The 20,786-nt window shown below is 41.9% G+C and overlaps 1 protein-coding gene across 4 annotated transcripts in view; it reads right to left on the reverse strand.

Moving 5' to 3' along the window:
* The window catches only part of AHI1 (Abelson helper integration site 1), a 144,552-nt gene that overhangs the window by 44,999 nt on the left and 78,767 nt on the right, over positions 1-20,786 (reverse strand). The window lies entirely within an intron of this gene.

A 20,786-nucleotide genomic window follows, 5' to 3' on the forward strand; every position in this document is an offset into this window, starting at 1 on the left:
TGCAGAATATATGTTGCCAAAAAGTCATGCAACGCTATAAAGCGAGCTACGGAGCTCCCATCATAGAGGGTGAGGGCCGGCTGCTATCAGACAGCAGCAATCGCACTGTCACCCATCATAAACCCCTTAAATGCCACTGATTGCAACATTTAAGTGCCCAATCCTTTTTCCTAAGGGGAACTTCAAAAGTGTAAAAAAAAAAAAAAATTACGCTTTTTAGAACAATTATACCATTTTGTCTCAACCCCCCCCCCCCCCCCCCCCCCCCCCTGATAGTCTGTAAGCTCATGCATGCGAGCAGGGCCCTCACTCCTCATGTATGGATAATTATATGTATATCTCTGTAATGTCTATGTATGGACCCCCAGAATTGTAAAGTGCTGCGGAATCTGTTGGCGCTATATAAATAAGAATTATTATTATTAAAAAATATGACAAAGCCCCTCCCCCAATAAAAGTTTAAATCACCTCCAATTTCCCATTATACACATAGAACATGTAAAAATAAACATATTTGAGATCATAGCTCATGCAATTGTCCATCTAGTGAAATATAACAATACTGTTCCTGCATAGTGAACAAAAAGAGGTCCAGGATTGCTGATTTTTTTTGTAATATTATCTAGCAAAAAAAAAAAAAAAAAAGTAAAAAAAAGCTATTAAAATTTCCCAACGCCATCGACACAGATATGATAAATATAAAATAATAAATATAAAAAGGGCTATGGCTCTTGGAGGGCGGGGCAGAAAAAAAAGGAAAATGCAAAAATGAAAATTGGCTGGTCATTAAGGCGAAAATCGACTCTAATAGGCCATGTTCACACACAGTATTTTGCTCAGTATTTTTTCAACCAAAATCAGGAGTGGATTGAAAACACCTAAACTGTGCAAATCTTTCCATTGTAGTGTTCTCTGTCAGCTCCATGCCTGATTTTGATTTGATACTGACAGAAACAGTGGCCAAAATACTTTGTGTCAACATAACCTTAACCTCTTAAGGACGGAGTCAATTTTCGTTTTTGCGTTTTCGTTTTTTCCTCCTTGTGTTTAAAAAGGCCATAGCACTTGCATTTTCCACCTAGAAACCCACATGAGACCTTATTTTTTGCATCACTAATTGTACTTTGCAATGACAGACTGAATTTTTGCATAAAGTACACTGCGAAACCAGAAAAAAATTCAATGTGTGGTGAAATTGAACAAAAAAACGCATTTCTTTTATTTGGGGTGTATTTGTTTTTACGCCATTCGCCCTGGCGTAAAACTGACTTGTTATGCATGTTCCTCAAGTTGTTACGATTACAACGATATATAACATGTATAACTTTTATATTACGAGATGGCCTGTAAAAAATTCAAACCACTGTTAACAAATATATGTTCCTTAAAAATGCTCCATTCCCAGGCTTATAGCGCTTTTATCCGTTGGTCTATGGGGCTGTGTTAGGTGTCATTTTTTGCGCCATAATGTTTACTTTCTATCGGTACCTAGATTGTGCATATACGACTTTTTGTTCACTTTTTATTACAATTTTTCTGGATTTTATGCGACCAAAAATGCGCAAATTTTGCACTTTGAGATTTTTTTGCGTTTACACCGTTTACCGTGCGAGATCAGGAATGTGATTAATTATTAGTTCGGGCGATTACGCACGCGGCGATACCAAACATGTTTATTTATTTACTTTTATTTAAAACATGGGAAAAGGGGGGTGATTCAAACTTTTATTAGGGGAGGGGGCTTTTTACTAATAATAACACTTTTTTTATTTACACTTATACTAGAAGCCCCCCTGGGGGACTTCTAGTATAAGTGCACTGATCTCTCATTGAGATCTTTGCTGTATACTTATACAGCAAAGATGAATGAGATCGGCACTCGTTTGTGAATTTTGGCGAAGACCCCGGCAGGAGTAGGATGTGTGGATCGCTCCTCCGGGACAACATCTCGGAGGAGCGATTCACCCCACTAGACACCAGGGAAGTGCTGCATACAGTATTCGATTGCCCGATTACTGAATTAGCGGGCACGGCGATCAGACCATGCCCGCTAATAGTCGAGCGTTGACAACGCTCTGAACACCTCTTGCGGACACATGACGTACTGGTACGTCATGCGTCCATAAGAAGTTAAAGGAGAAGTTGGGCAGGAATTTTTATTGAGGTATTGTATTGCCCTCCAAGTTAAACAAATCACTAGAGATGAGCGAATACGATTCGATCAAGGAGGTAGTCGATCAAATATTGTGGTATTTGAAAGATTCGAATCAAATCGAGTAGTGAGGCGAATAAGCAGGAAACATTCGAAAGCCCTCCCATCGCAGTTGGCGCTTTTTTTTTATCCAATGACCATGCAGGGAGGCCATGAGGGACCCTGGGAGTACGCACGCAGCGCGAAAACTGCGTCTACCCTCATTGGATAGCTGAACCACATGACCTCGAATCTTAAATACTTGGCTCCCGCCTCTCGACCGCAGATGAGCTTTCAACCTAGCAAGGGAAAGATCTTGCAGCAGGGAGAGATAGGTTTTAGTAGCGTTTTGGTTAGGCAGGTTTACTACAGAACCCAAAAGGCCTTTTCAGGGTTAAGATCAAGCGAAAAAGTCATCTTTGAATCAAAAGCACATCTCAGTGCTAAGAAATAGATTGTATAACAGCATCAGCATCAGCAGGTGTATTCATTCCAGTACCCTGTGTGTACAAGTGACTTATAGCGTCCCTGTTTAACACCACTAAGGGCACGTTATACATATTGTTCAAGTAGCCTACTAAGGGCACCTGATATATACTGTTTCAGTAGCCCAGTAAAAGGCACGTGATACATATTGTTCCAGTAACCCAGAAAAAGGCACGTCATACATACTGTTCCAGTAACGTTCATACAGCTTTACACGCGATAGGCGCGAATACCATGACGCTCTGCGGACACACATTGGAATCATGTATGTAACATTGCGCAAGAAATACGAACGAAATGTGTGAACATTGACATAAATGTTCGTAAAACGTTTGCAAATATTTTTCCTTCGCAACTGCAGAGAGTTGCATTATACTGCGATTTTGGGGTGTTAGGTGCACCCAGGCATGCTCCCCCTAATGTCCCAGTGTCATTCTGGAGGTGTTTGCATCATTTAGGGAGGTTTTATGAGGGACTTGGTGACCTCCAAGTGATCGAATTTTGATTTCCAAGTGCCACAAATCTTTTTCCCATAGACTATAATGGGATCGAATACTCGTTTGAATAGTCGAATATCAGTGCCTATTCGATTCGAATTCTCGAATATTTCACTACTCGCTCATCTCTACAAATCACCAATATACACTTATTATGGGAAATGCTTATAAAGTTCTTTTTCCCTCCACTTACTACTGCATCAAGGCTCCACTTCCTGGATAACATGGTGATGTCACAACCCGACTCCCAGAGCTGTGTGGGCTGTGGCTGCTGGAGAGGATGATGGCAGGGGGACACTGAGAGACACAGGGCACTGGAGGGACACTGAACATCCCCCTGCCATCATCCTCTCCAGCAGCCATAGCCCGCACAGCTCTGGGAGTCAGGTCGTGACATCACCATTTTATCCAGGAAGTGAAGCCTTGATGCAGTAGTAAGTGCAGAGAAAAAAGCCCGTCATAAGCATTTCCCGTAATAAGTGTATATTGGTGATTTGTATAACTTTTGAAGGGCAATACTTGATAAAAATTTTCGACTGACTTCTCCTTTAATGTGTCCTTAAGAAGTTAAAGGGATTGGCAACTTTGTACTAAAAATATTCCATGTATTTTGATAGTAAAGTAATTGGAGAGCTTGAAAAAGCACTACTGTATATTGTAATCCCTTTCCTTTCGTTTTCTTTTTCTTGTTCTTCTCCAAAGTCGCTCCTAAAGAACCAGCAAAAAGGTTAAAGTTTCTGTTAAAGGGGCGCTCTGGAAGTCATTGTTAAAGGGGCGCTCGTTTCAAGCACTATTTCCTCCTGGAAACGCACACCTAGTTTCAGCTGCTTTTCCCTATTGGCCCAGAGACACTAAATCATCTATGTACAAAGTGAGACAGTCTTCAAATGCGTCAGATTTATTTACGTACCATGTCCCATTTTGTGGAAAAAATTCTGGGGCATTTGTACATCTGGCCCAATGTGTAAATAGAGGAATAAAACAAAGACCGTTTTTATGATTTCCTAGTTCTCTGAATACAACCAGTATAAGGTCAATGCTTGCTATCAGGTAGCTATTTAAGTGTGTTGGCTGATGTATACATGCAAACAGAATTTCTCTTTTAGCCAACTTGATATCATAATATACAAATGCATACACACACACACACACAAACCATGTTCAGTAGTCTCACGTATATATTCTTTGTTTTATGACTAAATAGCATTGTATATACAAACCACGGAACCCTTTTAATTGGACTGAACACATTTTAAAATAACAAACCTGAAAAACAGAGCAGGTGAGCAGGCATGCCATATGCAATGTATCACTACAGAGGACATGCCACTTCAGTGCTCACATTATATCCCTCTGGATAATATGTCATCATGCCCGCTAGTAAACAAGTTACACTGGGGATCCTAAGGGTAATTAAAGGGGTAGTGCGGCGCTAAACAATTATTCACAAAATAACACACATTACAAAGTTATACAACTTTGTAATGTATGTTATGTCTGTGAATGGCCCCCTTCCCCGTGTTTGCCCCCACCCACGCTAGACCCGGAAGTGTGGTGCATTATACTCACCGCATCTTGTGTCGACCCCCGTCCGCCATCTTGGGACAATGACGCAATCTTCGGAAGGCCGGCCGAACCGCTCCATCCGTCCCTCATACCGCCCCCCCTCTGCCGCGTCATAACTGTGCTCAGCCGCGATTGGCTGAGCACAGTTATTCTCAGCCAATCGCGGCTGAGCTGCTGATGACGCGGCAGAGGGGGGCCGGCATGAGGGACGGATGGAGCGGTTCAACCGGCCTCCAGATGATGACGTCATTGTCCCAAGATGGCGGACAGGGGGTCGACACAAGATGCGGTGAGTATAATCCACCACACTTCTGGGTCTAGCGTGGGTGGGGGCAAACACGGGGAAGGGGGCCATTCACAGACATAACATACATTACAAAGTTGTATAACTTTGTAATGTGTGTTATTTTGTGAATAATTGTTTAGCGCCACAACCAACCATCTTGCGCTAACCACTGGCATCTTTCATACACCATTTATAGCAAATATGTCACCCCTCCAACCAACACCAATCTACTGTCAGTGTTGCATATGCCTAAACAAATGCTGTGCAGAAGTTCACTCTGTGTCTTTATTATCTGGAAAATGACTTATTTCGGTGCTGATGTTGTCAAAGAGGTAGGACCTAGGGCTCCCAGGTCTGCTACTCCTCAATGATCAACTCGCCTACTCATCTAAAGCTTAGTAACGACCACCCTCCACCTTGATTCTTTGATGCCTGCTTCTCCAAATCCCATGCCAATGCTGTGGATGAGTAAAATCACACAGTCATACTGGCACATCTGAAGTCCTTGCTCCCTGCTTCTGTCAGTGCACCTGCCCCATCTTTTTTTTTTGAGTTCAGAGCTGTCATTGCTGCAGCATAGGCTCAGTGAGAGGTACAAGGCTGTGGATGTCAGCCATTCAGGACTGAAAACTTTCCTTCCAGTATCAATCTCTATCTGGAAGGAGTGTTTCCTTACACCACAGCTACAGTGCACATGCAGGGAGAATGGTTGACATACCCACTCGTCCACAGCGTGGGATTTGGTGAAAAGAATGTCAGGAATCAAGGCAGGGTGACGATACTATGCTTAAAAGAAGTGGGCGACATGACGAGTGAGGCATCGCAGGCTTAGGGCAAAGGAGCTCGAAGTCCCCCTCTGACTCTGTAAGGACCGAAATGAAGGTCATTTTTACAGATAATAAAGACACAGACAACTTTAGAGATTCGCTTTAAGGCAGCATTCACACACTGTATTTGGCTGTGCAACAACAGCAGTTGTTGCACAACAATGCTCCATTGCATAGCAGTGTATAGAACAATGGTCGTAGGGGGAGATTTATCAAACATGGTGTAAATTGAAACAGGCTCAGTTGCCCCTAGCAACCAATCAGATTCCACCTTTCATTTTCCAAACAGTCCGTGAGGAATGAAAAGTGGAATCTGATTGGTTGCCGGGGGCAACTGAGCCAGTTTCACTTTACACCATGTTTCATAAATCTCCCCCATAGTGTATACGCCCTGTGTACACTATGGCTGATGTTCTCTGCAGTCCCACAAAATATTTGACAGGTCTATTTTGTAGAGCTGCAGTTCAGTGAACAGCAGCTGTACAAAATAGCCTCTACTCACAGTGTAAAGTATGGCTCCTGGCTGTACTTTCAGACCATTAGCACTTCCAACCACCTCATCATCTCCCGCTTGGACTACTGCATCTTTTTCTGTGGTCTTCTATCTAACACCTTTGTGTTGCTCTAGTCCTACCTTAATCCTACTACTCAACTAAGGGTTCTATTAAACGGGCTGTCAATTCTTTGAGCGGAGAGAGGAGGCGAGCAAGCCCTTCCATTCAAAGACAAAGCAGGAGGGATTTGGCGCGGAGTCCGCAGATGGAGGTTCCTAAAAGAATCTCCGCGCTGAATCCGTAGTGTGATGCATGAGCGGCGGCCAATGATTTTAGGTCTGGACCCAAAGACGCAATCAGCCAATGATCATTATCATTGGCTGATCATTGTCTCTATTACACAGAGCGATAATCGGCCAAATCAGCCTGATTCGGGCGATTATTACTATGTGTAAAGGGGCCCTAATTCACCTCTTCCCGCCTGAATAAAGTTAAAATGTTAGTTAGTTAGTTTAAAATGTTAACAACGACTTACAAGACTGCAACCTGTCTATAACATCTTTGATCTGATCTCCCAATACTGCCCCTCTGATGTTCATAAGACCGCCACCTGTGCTCTCCCCTTGTCTGCTCCTGACATAACCATCTCCAAGAATTCTTTCAAGCTTCCCCATATCTGGAACTACCTTGACAAATCTGACTTTTATCCACCTTTACAACCTTCGGCTATGCTCCCACTTCGAGAACATATTGGGTAAAGGCAAATGTCTTGTAATATAGACGGCTGCTAATAATGATCATTAACATCCGCCTTCCTCCGCTATGTTCCCTACAATCTGCAATAAGTCTGCTACCACTGCATTGCTGCTTTTCTTACCTTCATAGGCACGGTCTTCTCTCTCTCTCTAAAGCAGCCCGTAATTTACTTTATACATGTTTATTGTCCTTTATTTCGTTTCAATATGTATTTTTACCCCTTATATATAAAGTGCCCTAGAACTATGGGTGCTCTTTAATATACAGTATAATAATATTAATGACAAACCCTGTTAATATAGTTGTTGATTTTGTAGCATAACCATTTAATTTCACCCTGGAATTAGCACCTACAACCTATTTTGGACAGAAATATAGCCTTTATCCTACGCCCATGTATGACTTGGCAGCAGTTACTTCCCTTAAGCCCAAAGGCAAGAAAGTTATTATACTATCATCGGGGGGGAGGGGGGGGGGGGGTGTTGGGGGCGAAAAAAACAAAGCTGGTCATTTTGAAAAAAAAAAATAAAATAAAATATATAATATATAGTAATTTTTTTAATAATTATTGAAAAGCATGTAGTGATATCAAACAAAGAATAATATGAACTTAAAGGACAAGTGCCATGAAAAACTTTTTCCCAGTAATTGAAGCACATTACAAAGTTATATAACTCTGTAATATGCTTCAATCACCTATCTGCCTCCCTTCCCTGTCTTTCCCCCCTCCACCCCCCACCAGGAAGTGTCCTAACTCACACAGACCTAAATACTGTCCTCACCGTCACCAAGCTCTTCTCTCAGCTCCTTCTCCTGTTACACCAGCCTCCCCCCTCCCCTGCCTTGTCAGGTGACAGGCTTGCTCAGCTCCCATTGGCTGAACAACTGCAAGCCATCACTTGTCACATCTCACTTGCTTATCTTCCCTCAGACTGACTCGGGCACATAGGCAGCTCCCCCTCCCCTCATACCCTCTCTCCTGCTGCCATGGACTCAGTGAAGGAGTCATGTCACTAGAGAAGATAAGCTGAGCAAGCAGAGTCACCTGACAAGGAGGGGGAGGGACGGGGCTGCTGTAACAGGACCTAGAGCAGCCCTCCTGCTGATGACTCATCCTCACAAGAAGGAGCTGCCTGGTGACGGTGACGACAGTAATCAGGTCTGTGTGAGTCAGGACACTTTCTGGTGGGGGTGGAGGGGGGAAAAGACAGGGAAGGGAGGCAGATAGGTGATTGAAGCATATTACAGAGTTATATAACTTTGTAATGTGCTTCAATTACTGGGAAAAAGTTTTTCATGGCACTTGTCCTTTAATTGTTTCTATTATGGATTCAATTGCTTACTAAATGGAAAACAATTACTATTATGATTGAACTGGTTATCTGGGTGGTGACTTGTCATGGCTCTCTGCCAGTCAGCATGCTCTGCAGGGATAATTGACAGGCTAGTAGCAGATCAAGGAAACGGATTGGAGCCGCAGCTGTCAGTAGCACCTATGCAATGGCATAGCATTGCACAGTGTAAGCAATCTAAAGATTGCAGGTAATAGTACTTTAGGGGGACTTAAAAAATGTTGAAAATGCTTTTAAAAATATGACAAAGCCCCTTTACAATAAAAGTTTAAATCACCTTCTTTCCCATTTTGCAAATAAAATATGTACTATGGTACTAATAAAAATTATAGATCATGGTGAATAAAATGAGCCACCAAACAACCCTGAAGGTGGAAAAATAAAAGCGTTACAGCTCTTAGAAGGCGAGGAAATAACAAAAATGCTAAAATGAAAAGTGGCATGGTCTTTAAAGCCAAAATCCACTCTTAATGGTCCTTAAGAGGTAAAAGGGTAGTGCGGCATTTAAAAATTATTCACTAAATAACACACATTACAAAGTTATACAACTTTGTAATGTGTGTTATGTAAGTGAATGCCCCCTTCCCCATGTCCTCCCACCCCCGGAAGTGTGGTGCAGTATACTTAGTTATGCTCAGCCATTCGCGGCTGAGCAGCTGATGACGCGGCAGAGGGGGGCCGGCATGAGGGACAGCTGGAGCGGTCTGGGCGGCCTCCCGAAGATGAAGTCGTTCAACCCAAGATGGTGGCCGGGGTCGACAGTAATCTGCTGAGTATACTGCACCACACTTCCAGGGGTGGAGGGGGCCATTCACTTACATACATGTCTTATTTAGTGAATAATTTTTAAACGCAGCACTACCTCTTTAATGAACAAATGTCTTAACATTTTGTAGTAGATTATTTTTTACAACAATTTCCACTCTTTATTCTATACTTGGACAAGATCTGACAAATCTGACAGATACTCTTATACCCCTTTAAAAAAATACCTTTTAAACGGGGCACTCGAGTGTCAGAAAATTATATTTAAATAAAACCTCAATATATTATATATATATTATATATATATATATATATATACACATACATACATACATACATACACACTACTATACTGATATAGTATTAATAGTACTGGCTTCAGTATGCTTTAGGCTGCGTTCACACTACGTATATTTCAGTCAGTATATTTCAAGTCAGTATTGCAACCAAAACCAGGAGTGGATTAAAAACACAGAAAGGATCTGTTCACACAATGTTGAAATTGAGTGGATGGCCGCCATATAACAGCCGTTGTTCTAATATAACAGCAAATATTTGCCATTAAATGGCGGCTATCCACTCAATTTCAACATTGTGTGAACAGATCCTTTCTGTGTTTTTAATCCACTCCTGGTTTTGGTTGCAATACTGACTGAAATATACTGACTGAAATATACATATACTGACTGAAATATACGTAGTGTGAACGCAGCCTTAGCGCGATTCACCATGTAACATTATGGCATGGTATTTTTCATTAAATGTGTGGTGTAAACAATATGCAAACATTTTGGTTGATTCCTGGCTCCTCCTGGCTCAATGTGGAAGCTCTGGGGTCACTTCCTGACCTCCCGCCACTCGGTGTGTGGAGAACTTCTCAACTTACTCACTACTTATGGTCCCTCCCCCCACTGTCTCAATTTTCCACTTCTAAGACTTACTTTGAGGCCCTCTGTGACGGTTCTGACACCCTACGTCACTGTTTGTCTCTGGTTTACTTTAATCTGGTGTCTCCGCCTGACCAGTATCCCCCCCCCGTTCCTGGTGAAATGGGAGGAAGACCTGCAATTGGACTTGACTCTGGTCCAAAGGACCAATATCCTGACTCTTGCACACAAAAGCTCAGTCAGTTCACGCTTACGGGAGGCAGGGTATAAACTCTTATCACGCTGGTACCAGGTTCCTGTGAAGTTACACACAATCTGGTCTGAGTCTGACCCGATGTGCTGGAGATGTGGGGACTCTCAGGACACGTTCCTACATATCTTTTGGTCCTGTCCCCTGCCTTCTGGGATCAAGTTATGGAGGTCTCACGACGTGTTACGGGGCTCTCCATAGAGTTTCCCCCGCTCTTTTTCTTCTTCATCATAGCGAAATGGCAGTGAAGAAATACAGGCGCTTGTATTGGAAACGCACGCCCCCCCCTCTGTCGCTATGGGTAAGCAAAGTCAACGACCTGTTGGGAATGGAAGACCTGACGTCCTCAATGCAAAACTCTAATGTTCGTTTTACGCAAACATGGATCGCCTTGATGGAGTTCCAGGATACCCCCGAATATGCCGGCCATCTGGCTGGGAATGCTGCTACCCAACCAGTGTAGATGTTCGCCTTCTGGCGATTTGCTGGCTGCACTCTGGGCACCCACCCTTCCCCTCCCTCATCCTCCCTTTTTCCCTCCCCCCCCCCTATGGCCTTTTCCTCTTCCCTTCCTTCCTTCTCTTTCGCCTTCTTCCCGTTCCCTTTTTCTTCCCCTTCCTTTTCTCTCCATCTTGTTCTCCTCTTTCAGGGTTTACCTAGTGGGCATCTCCTGCCCCTGGGTGTCAATCCTCTATGTACCTGGAAAAGCAGTGGAACCGGGTGGGCTCTAACTTCCTGGTCTGAATTTTTAATATGCGGTATCTGTATTGCGATCGACATATTATAAGTACCCTAATGACCTCTTTGAGTTTCATCATCGCGACATGGTACTGTTTACACGCTGTTTCTTTTGTTCACCTTATGACGTTGATCTATTTCATGGCTGGGGGTGCGTCACCGCTTTTGGTCTTTGTCTGCAGAAAATGTGGTTTGGTTTATTAAAGAAAGAATTTATAAAAAAAGAATAAAGCTGCGGGTACAATACGTGACCAGAGGCTCAATGCATTATAATGAAGTGGCCGCTGTAATGAGCGCAGTGCTGTACTTGGCTCCCTTCATTCTCCATGGAGCGGCTGGAGATAGTCGAGTACAGCATAGTGTAATACTATCCTAAGTGCCCTATTACATATATTTTATATAAAGCAAGGGCTACATGGACATCACTAAGGATATACATACAATTTTGCTGCACGATCATCGAGCCGTATAATAGGCTCTGTAAGCGAGCGCCAATCTAGCAGTTCTGCCCTTCCTTACAATAATCATCAGGTCATATATTATATATATATATAATATATATATATATATATATATATATATATATATATAAAAAATGGAGGCGAAGTAATCAGTAAATAAAAAATGCTTGTGAAAACCAACTTAGCAATATTTCACACAGCCTGGTGGAATACATGCAAGAAACAGCGTGCCGCTAAGGCAGATACTTTTGTCATCCACTGAAATGGCGCCATCTTGTGGGTGGCTTGTTGTAAACACCCAACTGCTTTTTGTTTGTTGTACGGTCAGTAGGCTACCACATTTTATTATTATTCAGATTACGCAGATGAGATGAGATAAATTATTTGTAGTTTTTGTGTGTCTTACTGGTTTATGCAGGGCTATATAGATCTTATGGTATTAATCACCTTACGGCTATGTTCACACTACGTATATGTCCGGCCGGATATTTTTCGCGTCCGGACATATACGTGTAAAACTCCGGCCGGGATTTACGCAAGTAGCGATCTGACAGCGGTCTTTTACTTGGATATCTTCGGCTAGCCCCGGACACACCCCACAGAACCTTTTGGATCGGCAAATCAAAGTGTAAAAATGAAGAAATCACCACTCCGTACGGGACCGCATGTTACGCTACGGGCGTAAGTTACAGCATTTCCGTCCCGAAACAATGGTCTGGTTCATTTTTTACGGCGCCGCATACGATCCGGGCGTAAGTTCTTACATAGTGTGAACTGTGCAGCCGTAGATCCTATACTTTCCATTGTACGCAAACTACGTAAATCTCTGGCCGCTTATTCAAGGAGCGTGCTACGGCCGGAAACTTACGTAGTGTGAACATAGCCTTAAGCTAGGGTCACACTGCATTTATACCACAGCTCTGTAAGTAAGACACCTCACTCCAGGGTATGTTGGGTATACTTTAAAACTACTGAACCTTAACTTTAAAACCAGGCCAGGATGGCACCTGCAACCTAGCCAGGGATAGTCACACTGAAAGTGAAGGTACATTTTACTTCCATTGTAACCTCCAGTGACAATGATTATTTCTAGAGGAATTGATGAAACGTTTCTGGAAAGACTGAACTGTTTCCTATTAGTCACCCAAAGACTGTTGCACAGACTTCATACTTGGTCACTATTAGATGGGCATAAAAGGCATAATAATTTTTTGCACCAAGACATAATAAGCAGACTCTCGTGGTTCATCAGAACTGAAGTTATGGTGCTCTAACTCTGGTACTGATGTGGTTTAGCTATTGCGCCCATTTTTGTCATCAATTAGCATTTTTTTTAAATCTTTACCTATAATCTCTATTTGCAAAGTTGCATGAAGGTGCTTTCCTATGTTAATATTAAGGCTGGGTTCACACTACGTATATTTCAGTCAGTATTGTGGTCCTCATATTGCAACCAAAACCAGGAGTGGATTAAAAACACAGAAAGGCTCTGTCCACACAATGTTGAAATTGAGTGGATGGCCGCCATATAACGGTAAATAACTGCCATTATTTCAATATAACAGCCGTTGTTTTAAAATAACAGCAAATATTTGCCATTAAATGGCGGCGGTCCACTCAATTACAACATTGTGTGAACAGATCCTTTCTGTGTTTTTAATCCACTCCTGGTTTTGGTTGCAATATGAGGACCACAATACTGACTGAAATATACGTAGTGTGAACCCAGCCTTAGGCTATGTTCACACTGCGTATGAATCCGTCCGTAGATCGTACGCCGCCGTACATGTGCGGCTGAAACCACGGGCATGGGAAAAATAGACATGCGGCCGGATGTGTACGAACCGCGAACATACGCCCGTAGTACAGTTATGCTTCCCTAGCTTGTTTCGAAGCGATCTGAGGCAGGTCATTTACTTGGAAATCTTCGCCCAGCCCCGTAAACCACACAGAACCTTTTGGATCGAAAAATCAAGTTCAATTTGGCTGAAATAAGTACTCCGTACGGGACCGCATGGAAATCCACGGCCATGAGTTTCAACATTTCCATCCTCAAACAATGGTCTTGTTCATTTTTCACAGCGCCGTATACGATCCGGCCGTCAGCTCATACGTAGTGTGCACTGTGCAGGCGTATATTGTATACTTTCAAGTGAACGCATCAACCTCAAAACTACGTGCGTATATTCACGGTTCGCACTATGGACGGATTCATACGCAGTGTAAACATAGCCTTAAATTGTATTTTTATATATGGTAAGAGCTAATTTGTATATCACTTTTTCCCAAAATGCCAAGTGAATGTTATTACACAAGCAATGTTAGACAAAATCCTAATATACACAAATTATGGGAAATGCACATATAGTGCTATTTCCTTCAATTTAGTAGATTTGCGAATATTTTCTTTGCATTTTGCCCATCTGCGCCTTCTGCACTAGTGGGGTGGGGAGGGGGCGTTACGAGGGGTGCGGCAGCACTTAGAGGGGGCGCGGCCTCTGCGTGCGCCGCATTTACCATTTTTCTAGCGGAAAAAAGATAGGGAAATCTACGCCAGCTCTGAGTGGGCTCCGTGCACATGGGATTTATGTAGAGGCAATGCGCCTCTACATAAATCCTCTGAGCTCCGGAGCTGCGGGGACATTAGTAAGCCCGGCGAAAATAACGCCGGACTTAATAAATGTCCCCCTATATGTGCATTTCCCATAATTTGTGTATATTAGGATTTTGTCTAACTTTGCTTATGTAATAACATAAAAATTATATTTTGGCCGGAGTTCTCCTTTAAGTCTCCACCTTTACAATTAGTAACTCTTTGGTACTATGCATTTTGAACCAATGTAGATTTTAATATCATAGTAGTTGTTTCTGCTGTCCTGTACAATACATGTTTTTACCACATTTGTGGCTGACAGCTAAATAACGTGTGGTCTTTGTTTCTGCATTTTTGAGAGCGCAGTGAGGGTACATTCACACTGAGCAAATGTGGTGGAATCCCACCTGGCTCAGTGTGACACTGCTTCTCTATGGGAGAGCTAGTGCATCTCCACTCCCGCTGCTCTTTGTGCAAAGAATTGACATGACATGTCAATTCTTTGAGCGGAGAGCAATGCACACAGAGGAATGCAAGCAGTGCATGCATGCAAACATTGTCACACTGAGGCAGGCGGGATTCCACATATGCTTAGTGTGAACATACCCTGACTCATGCTGCAGTCCGCCATTAACCCATTAAACGCATCAACCTAAAGCAATTACTGCATTTACATGTGTCAGTGACAGTGGTGGTTTCCAATAGTTTATTTACCAGCCAGAGGTCTCATACTTTCCTCTGTCCTATCCAATGGGTGAGCTGCATGTAGAGTTTGCCTTGGGCATGACTGTGAAACTATGCCCAGACACAATGTCTAATAGCCGCAGGATGTCACCACAAAATTCTAATCACTTATGGTGCAATTACACGTAGTAATAATTCGCCCAATCGAACAATTAACGATTTCAAAGTAACAATGTGTTTTTTATAACGATCAGCGTTTAGACAGAACGATATATGGTTTGGAAAATTTGTTATTGCGATCGTTTTAAGATCACTTAAGCCTATGTCACACATAGGGTAAATCGGTGAAAGACTGTTTACACGAAGCGATCTGCGAATTTTCAGTGAATGACCAACGATGATTTGAGAGCTTGTTAAAAGATCACAATGAATGATTTATCGTTCGTCGCTTGATTGTTCGCTATGTTTAAACAAGCCGATTATAATCGGTCAACTGTGATCTGAATCGCGAAAATTCTAATGATAATCGTTCTGTGTAAACGCACCATTAGCTATAGGTCATCATGTGTTGGCGAGGTTCCGACTGCAAGTAATGATCGTGAGGAATATCTGTATCCTATCTTCTTAGAAAGTACTTTTAACGGTCAACTGGCACCAGAAATTGACAGAGATTTGTAATTTACTTCTAATGGGAAAAAAATCTCAAGTCTTCCCGTACTTATCAGCTGCTGTATGTTCTGCAGGAAGTGGTGTATTCTTTCTAGTCTGGAGGGCAGGAAAGGTTTTCTATGGGGATTCGCTACTGCTCTGTCCATTTCCTGCCACATAGAGAGGAGGCAGCAGACAGCACTGTGTAGGACTGGAAATAATACACACCTTCCTGCAGGAAATACAGCAGTACTGAAAAACTTGAGATTTTTTAATAGAAGTAAATTACAAATCTATATAACTTTCTGCCACCAGTTGATTTGAGAGTTGAGGGGACTCGTGGAATACATTGAGGTGATGTGATGGACATCAGCGAAAAACACAGACATGGATGTAAAAACGTATGCAATCAAGAATGGTTTTCCATGGATCGCTCATCTAGTTGGTGGGTCTAAATCACAATCCTTAAAAATCACTGAACGTGTGAATGAAGCCTTAGTGAATAATTTTTTTTAATCTACCTGATTGGCACCACCACACAGATTCTGATTGATCTTTTTCTTGATCTCCGTTGTTTTCTCTATACGCAAATGAGGTTGCTTGGTGCACTAGAGGCGGGCTCAGCGTTTCCAATGCACCGATATCTCAATCTCCTCCTCTAGGGCCAGGGCCTGGCTCTGCCTCCAGTGCACCAAGCAAACTCATTTGCATATAGAGAAAACGGCACAGATCAGGTCTTCTATAAATATTTATTAAACTGAAGTGGTGCTTCAAAAATGCTTCTGTCTATACTGTACCATACATTTGTGTGCTTTTTGGTAGCAGCAGTTGTAAGGTTCCAATAGCTTCATAAACACTCCAGGTAGAGGAGAAAACCCCAATAAAACCTCAAATCGAAATATTTTACCGTAAAAAATAAAGGCATGAAATTTTGAGTTCATAAGCACTGTCTGTAAGCCATTGGACAAAAAAAAATACTATTGTTTTATAGTGTTCCTGAATGACGATATCTTTATCTCAAAAACTAGATGTCACCATGTGGTCTGATATACACAGGGGATTTGTTTTGTGGAAAAAGTGTTGGAATCTTGTAATCTCTCATGTAGTAACAGAGTGGGCACATACTCAAAGCAAAAAGCTCTATCTAATTATAACTGGAAATCCCCCATACACTATCATCTGAGGTAATTACAGTGATAAATGTAATTATTCTGCAGTCCTGCCAATTCTATTTAGGCACATGCTCATTCTTGCTGATCGTGACTATGCAGATCATCCCTCTTAGACACGCATTAGGAATTTCCAATATTAATACTGAACTTAAATGATCTGCAGCACATGGGTAAATGGACTATGGTAATCGACAGTATTCATAGTCTGCAATAGCTGGGAATGGCTTTCCTTTATAATATGCAACCACTGTAGAGACATTTTACACACTCCAATGGTAATGGGGACAGGTATGAAAGAGCAGAGGTGGCATGATCAACTGGCTGTAGAGCTAAAGTCCTGTTTGCTCCATGCTAAAGTCACCAGTATGAAAATGGTACACTGTAGGTGTCGGGCCCTGTTACCGATTCGCCACTTGGGTCCAGGAGCTTCTGAATAACAAATGGCTAATATGCTCCTCAGCTCAACAAGAACGGAGGCACAAAACTGCATTACATCTTAAGGCTATGTTCACACTACGTATATTTGCGGCTGTATATTTGAGGCTGTATAGCAACCAAAACAGGGAGTGGATTGAAAACACAGAAAGGCTCTGTTCACATAATGTTGAAATTGAGTGGATGGCCGCCATTTAATGGCAAATATTTGCTGTTATTTTAAAACAACGGCTGTTATATTGAAATAATGGAAGTTATTTACTGTTATATGGCGGCCATCCACTCAATTTCAACATTATGTCAACAGATCCTTTCTGTGTTTTCAATCCACTCCTGGTTTTGGTTGCTATGAGGACCTGACATGAGGACCTGACATGAGGACCAAATACAGCCTCAAATATACATAGTGTGAACCCAGCCTAAGACAGTAACAAAACTTTAGTAAGGATTGCAATTTCTCAGTATTAAAGGGGTACTCTAGTGAAAAGTTTTTTTTTTCTTTAAAATCAACTGGTATCAAAAAGTTACATAGATTTATATTTTACTTCTATTTAAAAATCTCCAGTCTTCCAGTACTTATCAGCTGCTGCATGTCCTGCAGGAAGTGCTGTATTCTTTTCAGTCTGACACAGTGCTCTCTGCTGTCATCTCTGTCCATGTCAGGAACTGTACAGAGCAGTAGCAAATCCCCATAAACACCTCTCCTGTTCTCGACAGTTCCTGACATGGACAGAGAGGGCAGTAGAGAGCAGTGTGTCAGACGGGAAAGAATACACCGTTCCTGCAGGACATACAGCATCTGATAAGTACCTTAAGACTTGAAAATTTTAAATAGCAGTAAATTCCCTTTTAAGACTTTGATCATGTTCCCATGTTTTTGTTTTTTTTTACCATTAAGTTCTTATTATTCACTTTATTTTACAACCTTAGGCTATGTTCACACAACATGAGACACCGGCCGTTCGGTGTCAGAAAAGATCATCCCAGCCGGTACTGCCGTACCGGTCAGATGATCTTTACCACCGCTGAATTCTGATGCAGGCGCATGTGTGCCCGCATCAGAATTTCCCACTGCTCACAATGAAGCTCCTTTGTGTGAACTGACAGGGTTTTCTGCGGCTGCTATTCAATGAATAGCAGCCGTACAAAACTGACGGTGTCGCTAGGGATCCCGTCCGGAGTGTATACTATGTGTGCATGTGTATGTGTATGTACTCCGTCCGGGATTCCCTCAGCCTTCAGCACAAGATAAGTTCCGTACTAATCATGGACGTTGCAACAACGGCCGTGATTACAACGGAACGTACGTTGTGTGAACATAGCCTTACCTTAGCTGTTCACTGCTAAACAGAGTCAGTCTTTTTTGGTCTTTATTTTAGGATATTCCAAGTTAAAAGAGCCATTATTTTGAGGGTAAAGCTAAAAAAGAAAAAAAGAACTAATTTTTCTTCTGCCACGTGAGGCGGGGGGGGGGGGGGCGCGTTTGTGGAGGCACAGACAAATATATAAAAGGTCCCATGTGTCTCTTCCTCCTAACCGCTATCTAGTGTCAATATTTCAGGACCTGAATTGCATTTGACAGATTCACTTAAAGGGGTTAAGCGTCTTAATGTGTTTTTCCAATAACTTACTGAATATTTTCAATTGTGAATTTATTAGACCTTCAGGTCAAACATTGTGTAGATATTTCACATGGGAAAATATTGGTTTAATTTTTTTATGCCACATCCTTTTGCCGAAAATCCTGATTTTCAGGTTGCATGACTTATTTTTTTGAATTATATTGAAGGGCAGGAGAGTGTACAGGTTTTACAAAATTGTTTACATTTCCTAAGCTTGAGTGACAGTAAAAAGCTAGATGGACAAGTCAACAGACATAGCAGAGTTTGTTTTGCATAGAGGGAAATGTTACATAAAAGGTGGCTTAGTAATACTCTACATAAATCCAAGCGCTGTGAAGGAATCACTGATCATTAATGACTTTTATGTAAAACGATTTCTTTTATTAAAGAAAAAAAATGTAATATAGTCGCTACACTAAATTCTCTTTTCATCTGCCTGATCTTTATAATTTTCAACATAGTGGACTTAAGAGGCAGATCGAGGAATGAAACACCTACCTGTATATGGACGTATCACAATCATTTTAGACTTTCCTTAACATTACCATCAGAATAGAAGAAACACTAAACCTAAATAAACGGTAAACTATAAAAACTATTTTCTGCATAAGCCTGACACAGTCTAGTAGAAATCCTACAAATAATAGGGGTCGAATTTCCTGCTGATGTGTTCCATTTTTAGTTATTAAACCACTAAGAAGGTGAGGATTAGCTAAGGGAATAGTTTTACCCTCTGGGGCAGATACATGAAGGTTTGCGCCTAGCACAAAATGGCAAGAAGGATCCCCCTTGTGTAAGAATTGTGCAATGTTTTTTTGTTTTGCGGACTTTTCGCCAAAAAAGAGCCAGTGATCACTCAAAACACAGGACTAGCCAGATATCCCTCCGGTAAGGACCCAGCCAGGGAGTGGCTCCTGTAAGGAAACCACCATATTAAGTGGCCCTATAAGTCAGTGTAACAAAAAGGGAAGAACCAAGGCCAGGTATACATCTTCATACAGCTGCTTCGGGGTGTTGCCCCTCATCAGTGTAGAACAGGATTCTGGCTAGGTGGGAGCAATGCCTAGTAGAGCCATAAAAGAAACAGATTGCCAATCTCAGGAAGATCAGCCAAACGATAACACTGCCGACTGCTGGTTAAAGCGCTCAATGCAGTGAAACCCTAGGTGGGAAATACAAATATGCAAAAAAAAGCCCATGGAGCCTCATTTAACAGTCTCAAAACACAGGACTAGACAAAGCCCTCCGGGAAGGACCCAGCCAAGGGGTGGCTCCTGAAGGGAAACCAAGAGAAAAACCAGGGCCAGGTATCCATCCATAGACAGCTTCACTGGCTCTTTTTTGCATATTCGTATTTCCCAGAGAGCAATACACCTAGGATTTCACTGTACTGAGTGATTTAACCAGCAGCCAACAGTGTTATCTTTGGCTGGTCTCCCTGACATCAGTGATCAGTTTCCCGTATGAGTCCACTAGGCTTTACTCGAACCTAGCTGATAGGCATTTAGATGACAAGATAAAACGCTACAAAAAGTTGTTAATACGATCGTAATTTCGTAATTACATTCATATATATTCTGTGAATGATCACAATTGTGTTTGTATCTATATACTGTGAACGATGAGTGTTTACACTGCAAGGCTTGATGACTATTAACAATTATTTTTTCTTTTAAACGATAGGCATTTAGAGGGGAAGATAAATTGATATGAAATGGCACTAATGTGATTGTAATTTATACCTTGAATGATCGTAATTGCGTTCGTATCTATCTACTGTGTAGGATGAGAGTTTACACTGAAAGACTTGAGAAGGAGTAACAATGATTTTGAGGTCAGCTCAAAAGATGTGATGGACATACAAACAAATTTTCGTTTGTAGTTTGATCATAGCCGCGTTTACACCTGAAGATTATCCCTTAGATTCAAACAATTCCCCAACCCCCCCCCCCCCATCCAATTTAAACGCTCAGTGTAAAAGGCCCTTAAAGTTGTTCTAATTCTAGTTAAAATGATCAACCTTCTTTAATTTTTTTAAGCATAGGCTGATGTACATTGTCATTGAGACTAGTATTA

Source organism: Dendropsophus ebraccatus, chromosome 6, assembly GCF_027789765.1.
Source record: "Dendropsophus ebraccatus isolate aDenEbr1 chromosome 6, aDenEbr1.pat, whole genome shotgun sequence".
Lineage (NCBI taxonomy): Eukaryota > Metazoa > Chordata > Amphibia > Anura > Hylidae > Dendropsophus > Dendropsophus ebraccatus.